We start from the raw sequence: 7,635 nt of genomic DNA, 5'->3' as shown, positions 1-7,635 counted from the left end.
TAATAGATGTTGTCTCTCATGAAGGCACCCCTACCCCTTCTTTTATATTCCTTGGCCTAGGTAAATTAGGAAATTTAATTACAATAACATTTCCTTAATTTCCTTGACATGATTTAATTGAGAAAAATAAAATAAAATTTCCCAAATTAAAACCAATGGCCGGCCACATCAATGAAGGAAAAAATTAGACAAGTTTTAATCAACAATTAAAACTTCCTAATTTGTTTCTGGAAATTTTAAAAATAAAATTTCTCTTTAAAAATCTCTTCATGGTTGATAAAAGGAAATTTCTATAATTTTAATTTTATCAACATGTGAATAATTTTAAAGAGAAAATAAAATATCTCACCAATCTACAAATAAGGAAAGAGATCTAATCTCTTTCTTTAATCTTTTGTAGATCTTTTACAAGAGAGATATTTTAATTTTAATTATCTTTAATTATTTCTTCCACATAATAAAAATTAAAATTAAAATCCCTTTTTAATTTAATTTGGCCGGCCCCCACTAGCTTGGGTTCAAGCTAGGGCCGGCCACCCAATATTATACCTAGGCCGGCCCTAGCTTGTTCCCAAGCTAGCTTGGTCGGCCCCTATTGGGTTGGTATAGAAGGTGGGTATAGGTGGGTATAGAACTCTATTAATAAGAGGCTACGATAGGGACCGAGAGGAGGAATTGGTTTTGGTCTCCCGATAAAATTAAGCATCCCGTGTTCGCCCCGAACACACAACTTAATTTTATCAATGATAATTCATTCCACTAGAGAACTATCATTGAACTACCGCACCAATCCCAAATTACATTTTTGGGATCCTTCTTATTATGAGTGTGTTAGTCTCCCTGTGTTTAAGATATCGAATGTCCACTAATTAAGTGAGTTACTGACAACTCATTTAATTACTATCTAAGTCCAAGAGTAGTACCACTCAACCTTATTATCATGTCGGACTAAGTCCACCTGCAGGGTTTAACATGACAATCTTTATGAGCTCCTCTTGAGGACATTATCAACCTAGTATCTCTAGGACACAGTTTCCTTCTATAATCAACAACACACACTATAAGTGATACCATTTCCCAACTTATCGGGTTTATTGATTCATCGAACTAAATCTCACCCATTGATAAATTAAAGAAATAAATATCAAACATATGTGCTTGTTATTATATTAGGATTAAGAGCACACACTTCCATAATAACTGAGGTCTTTGTTCCTTTACAAAGTCAGTATAAAAGAAACGACCTCTAATGGTCCTATCAATACACTCTGAGTGTACTAGTGTAATTATTTAGTCAAGATAAACTAATACCTAATTACACTACGACCTTCTAATGGTTTGTTCCTTTCCATTTTAGTCGTGAGCTACTGTTTATAATTTATAAGGTCCTGATAACATCATCTTCTGCATGTGACACCACATACTATGTTATCTACAATATAAATTATATGAACAACTACAAACAAATGTAGACATTTGACCAAATGTGATTCTTTATTCATAATGAATGTTTACAAAGCTTAGGCTTTCAGTATACACTCCAACACCTCGAACCTCTGGATTTGCTCCTCGGTATTTGAGATAGTCGATTTTGTTAGTATTAACCCTAGTACCAATTATGAGATGATTGTAAAGTGCTCATTTTGTATTATATATCATTATTAATAAAAGGCAAAGATGGTTATTATATTTATTGCAGTTCAGTGCCGATTGAACAAATATAATAATGTCCTTGGGTAGTAGGTTCTTATCTACAGTATATCAATTGGTTGAATTGATAGTGAGATATTGTAGAGAACACTACTCATAACTATTCCTCGTCGAGCATTAATATACAAGGACAATATTAATGCATTGAAACTAGCATGTAGGTCAACGAATGACTCGATCTCACAAGTCATGGGTATGAGATATCAGGTTGACACATGGGTATATATTAGAGAATATATACTGAATGACCCGCCATGAGAATGTTTCATGGATCGTCGTATGAGTGTCATAAACATTCTCATGTGACTATTGGTATGAATAGTCCTTAGACCTGAAGTCACTACGGTTCCCTATATAAGGAGTTGTATACTTTGGTATCGTCAAACGTCACCCGTAACAAGGTGGACTATAAAGTCGATCACTGGGTATGCAATGAATTATACGGAGGGATATGAGTGATGTAGATGGGATCTATCCCTTCCATATGACGGAAGCGATATCTGTAGGCCCCTTGATTAGTAGGACACAAGAAAGCATGGTCATGCGTAAATGAGTCAATATGAGATATTGAGCTTATTTGAAAAGTGTGTCTACTTAGAGATCAAGAAACACAAAGATTGATAAGAGGATGACACGGTCTATGCCTCATTGATCAATCTAGATATCAAGGATAGAGGGACCAAGTCATACATGATGATAGCCACGGACATGTTAGGTCGGATCTCGACTTTCTCGTCACTTGGGTAGCAATGATGTCTTGCTAGATGCCACTCATTGTTTATGTATCACAAATGGTGATTTGGGTACATTGCCAACGTTACGAGAGTCTATAGGGTCACACACTAAAAACAAGTTGAAATGGAGATAGGTTCATGTGATGAATCATTGGATTAAGTGTAATCCGAATTTGACTCATTGAGTTAGACTCAAAGGGATCCAATTGTTGGATTTAGTTCAATTGCATGAGAATCAATGGGTTAGACTCATTGGGTGAACTTGAGTTCACAAAGGAAGTTGAATGGTCAAAATTCAACCATTGGATTGAATGATTGATTTCAAGCCATTGGATTAGAAGATGAAAGGGTGAAGACTCTTGGTATACCATGTGATGGTTATATAAATCATTTTGGAAGTGATTTTCATTAGTTGTGAATGAAAAGAAATCCTTGGCATTCTTCTTCTTCCTCCTTCCTCATCTTGGCCGAACACACCATCAAGGTTGCTAGCACAACCTTGTGTGTTTTTCTTCTCCATCTTGCTTTGTTTGTGAGACAAGCAAAGACAAGGCTTGTTCATGTGGATATCATAGAGGCGATTGAACGCGCTGAGATCTGAATCCAGAGAAAAAGGTTGCTGTCGGGATTGCGAAGGGCACGCAACAAAGATATAATCCTATCATGTAGCTTAGTATAGATTATGGATAGAAAATGTTTCCTCCCTTCACATGGATCTGCTGGATAAGAGGATATAGTATTTTTCCGCTGCGTTTCCGCGTCTTTTGGCGCGCTAGATCCCAACAGTGGTATCAACGCCACTTGCGAAGGGCTATGCTAAGTTTTAGAATTTTTATATATGATATAGAAATTGCATGATAGGATTTACTGTGATTTGCAAACTCTTATGAGTTTCATCCACATAAGGTTTCGGCCAAGAGAGTGAATCTCGGCCAAACTATGAGTCTTGGCTAGATTTAGTGTCTCGGCCAAATCCTAAGCCGGGACCGCCGTGGCGTTACGGCTCATAATTTGTTTGCTGAAATCATAGTTAACTTTATGTCATAAAATATTATGAATAGATATGACATGGTGCATGGTTATGACCCTTTAACCCCAATGTGATTGGATGTGTATAATGTTGTAACTTATAATACGGCCTACGTGTCGTGCCTTCATCCCTTTATTCTTGTTGTAAGTAGATTACACTCAAATGTAACTCGAGTTTCTTTAGATTTTGTAATGTACAAAATTAGAAAGAGTTAGTCTTCTGGAAGACGGGTGAAAAGGAAGGAAGGACAACAACACACGACAACCAAGGAAGCGCTTGAAGAAGCTGCTTAGACCTAGGTTGACTTATCGCTCTTCTCATTGGCTTGAGAAGATCATAGTTTATGGGGGCCATAACCATGTCACATTTAAACTTGTGTATATGTTGATATATGCCATGATATGCCATGATGTATGTGATGCATGTGTAGCTATCGCAATTAAGTCATTTACATATGCCTACCAAAGTTTGGTACTCACTATTACCTCGATCATCTGTAGTCAAGTTTGCAAAAGCAAAGTGGCTCATTTTATCTTGGTAGAGTGCAACTGGACAATTGTGATGTCCGACTATTGACCTTTGGGTATGACTTAATTAAGTTACCTCAATTGGATTGAAAATTTAAAGGCATATCCCATAAGATGTAAATCATATTATACTAGTCTTGAGCGATTAGCCAAAGCTAACTCAGGATGAATTATAATATAGATTTCATAAGATGGGAAAACGAACAAACAGTGTTGTTCACCTAAGGCTACAAGAGTTACATAGGATGTAATTGGTAAACGTTGTCTACCTAAGTTATACTAAGTCTTGGGCGATTAACCAAAGCTAACTCAAGATAAGGTATAATGTGGATCTTGTCCAAATGGTATACGTTGCCTATCTAATTTTTATAAGTCTTGGGCGATTAGCCAAAGCTAACTCAAGATGAGGTATAATGTGGATATTGTCCCACTAGAATGTCTTTTCTTTTGGGTTTAGAGCTAGTAGTGACTTGCTCCTATCAAGCTTTATAATTTAGTGGGAGAATCATTTAATTAAAGGCCTAATTAAATGATCGATATATGAAACTAAGTTCTGCATTATTCTGTTGTAGATTACCATGTCGTCAAGTACAACAAATACCCTCTCTTTGCGATCTGTCCTTGATAAGGACAAGCTCAATGGAGCTAATTTCTTGGACTGGTATAGAAACTTGAAAATAGTCCTCAAACAAGAACGGAAACTGTATGTCCTAGAGTAACCTATTCCTGAAGCACCCCCCCACTACTGCCACTAGAGCTGATAGGGATGCTTACAAGAAGCATCAAGATGACGCATTAGATGTGGCATGCCTTATGCTCGCCACCATGAACCCTGGGCTTCAGAAGCAACATGAGAACATGAATACTTATGATATGGTTGAACATCTTAGACAACTGTATCAAGGTCAAGCAAGGCATGAGAGATTTGAGATCTCTAAAGCATTGCTTCAAAGAAGAATGCAAGAAGGAAGTCCCGTTGGGCCATATGTGCTCAAAATGATCGGGTATGTGGAGAATCTACAAAGGTTGGGATTCCCACTAGGCCAAGAATTGGCCACTGATATTATCTTGCAATCGTTGCCCGATAGTTATAGTCAATTCGTTATGAACTACAACATGAATGAAATTGAGAAACCACTGCCTGAAATGTTGAGCATGTTGAGAACTACTGAACTCAACCTTAAGAAGGCAAAGCCTGGTTCCATTTTGATGGTGTCTAAGGGCAAAGGCAAGTGGAAGCCTAAAGGTAAGGGTAAGACCCAAACCAAAGGCAAGGGCAAGACTCATGCACTGAAACCCAAAGGTGGGGTTGCTAAGGAAGGAACCTGCTTCCAATGCGGTGAGACCAGCTACTGGAAGAGGAACTACAGGGTGTACCTAGAGGAATTGAAAAGGAAGAGAAGTGAGACTTCTACCTCAGGTATATATGTTATAGAAGCTAATCTATCTATTTCTTCTTCATGGGTATTAGATCCGGATGTGCATCTCACATTTGTACTAATGTGTAGGCGCTGAGAAATAGTAGATTATTGACAAAGGGCGAAGTGGACCTACGAGTAGGCAATGATGCAAGAGTTGCCGCCGTCGCTATAGGAGCCTACTCCTTATCTTTGCCTACTGGGTTTATTTTAGAACTTGAAGAGTATTGTTATGTGCCTGCTTTAACCAAAAACATAATCTCTGTTTCTTGTTTAGACAAGAAGGGGTTCTCATTTTTAATAAAGGACAAATGTTGTTCTATTTATTTAAATGACATGTTTTATTGTAGTGCACCTCTGATAAATGGACTCTATGTTCTAAACATTGAAAACCTAATCTATAACATAAATACCAAACAGTTTAAGTCTAATGATATGAACTAAACATATCTCTGACATTATTTCTTAGGTCACATAAATGAGAGTCGCATATCCCAACTCCATAAGGATGGACTGTTGGACTCATTTGATTTTGAATCATATGGGGTATGCAAATCTTGTCTTCGAGGCAAGATGACAAAGACTCTATTTAGTGGACATGGCAAAAGGGCTAATGATCTGTTAGAACTCATACATACTGATGTATTTGGCCCTTTCAGAATAGCAGCTAGAGGAGGCTATCATTACTTCATTACCTTCACTAATGATTTCAGTAGATACGACTATGTGTATCTGATGAGACACAAGTCAGAATCCTTTGAAAAATTCAACGAATTCAAGAATGAAGTACAAAACCAACTTGGTAAGAGTATTAAGATGTTTCGATCAGATCGAGGTGAGGAATACCTTAGCCAAGAGTTTCATGACCATCTCATTGAGTGTGGGATAATATCTCAACTCACTCCACCTGGAACACCACAATGGAATAGTGTATCAGAAAGAAGAAATCACATCTTATTAGATATGGTATGATTGATGATGAGTCATACAGATCTTACTACTTCCTTCTGGGGGCATGCTCTAGAGACAGCCGCTTTCACACTTAACCGAGTTCCATCCAAGGACATCATAAATACACCATATACAATATGGATAGGGAGGAGTCCCAATATGTCTTTTATGAAGATTTGAGGTTGTGAGGCTTACGTTTGATGACAAGTCTCAGATAAACTAGGACCTAAATAAGATAAGTGCTACTTTGTTGGATATCCCAAGGAAACAAAGGGATATTACTTCTATAATCCCACACATGACAAGGTGTTTGTTGCCAGGACTAGTGTGTTTCTAGAAAGAGAATTTATTTCTAGAAAAACTAGTGGGAGTGAAATCGATCTTGAAGCAGTTCAAGATACTAGCACTGACACCATGATGGAAATTGAACAGGTACCACAAGATGTTGTGGATCGGGATCTTGTTACACCACAAGAAGTTGTGGAACAACAACCTGTTCAAGTAGCACATGCTCTACGCAGATCTGATAGGATTCATCATCAACCTGAGATATATTCTTTTCTCTTGTCTAACCACGGTTATGTAGAGCTTATTGGTCTCAATGAGCCTACATCTTATCAGGAAGCTGTACAGGGCCCAGATTCTGAGAAATGGCTAGAGGCCATGAGATCTAAGATGGAATCCATATACACTAACCAAGTATGGACTTTGGTTAATCCACCTGAAGGGATCAAACCCATTGGGTGTAAGTGGGTCTTCAAGGTGAAGACTGACATGGATGGAAATATGCATACCTATAAAGGTAGATTGGTGGCTAAAGGATTTAAGCAGATTCATGGTATAGACTATGATGAAACCTTTTCACTAGTTGCGATGCTCAAGTCCATTCGGATCATGCTTGCTATTGCTGCTTACTATGATTATGAGATCTGGTAGATGGATGTCAAAATCACATTTCTTAACGGAATCTACTCGAGGATGTGTACATGACACAACTTGAGGGTTTTGTAGATCCAGAGCATGCTGGAAAGGTTTGTAAGTTGCAAAGATCCATTTATGGATTGAAGCAAGCTTCTAGAAGCTGGAATCTTCAATTCGATGATGCGATCAAAATGTTTGGTTTCATTAAGAATGAAGATGAACCTTGTGTCTACAAGAAGGTTAGTGGGAGTACAGTTATCTTTCTCATATTGTATGTAGATGACATACTTCTCATTGAAAATGATATCCCTACTTTTCAGTCAGTGAAGACTTGACTTGAGAAT

This window comes from Zingiber officinale, chromosome 7A (assembly GCF_018446385.1).
Source record: "Zingiber officinale cultivar Zhangliang chromosome 7A, Zo_v1.1, whole genome shotgun sequence".
Lineage (NCBI taxonomy): Eukaryota > Viridiplantae > Streptophyta > Magnoliopsida > Zingiberales > Zingiberaceae > Zingiber > Zingiber officinale.
This window is presented reverse-complemented; position numbering follows the sequence as displayed.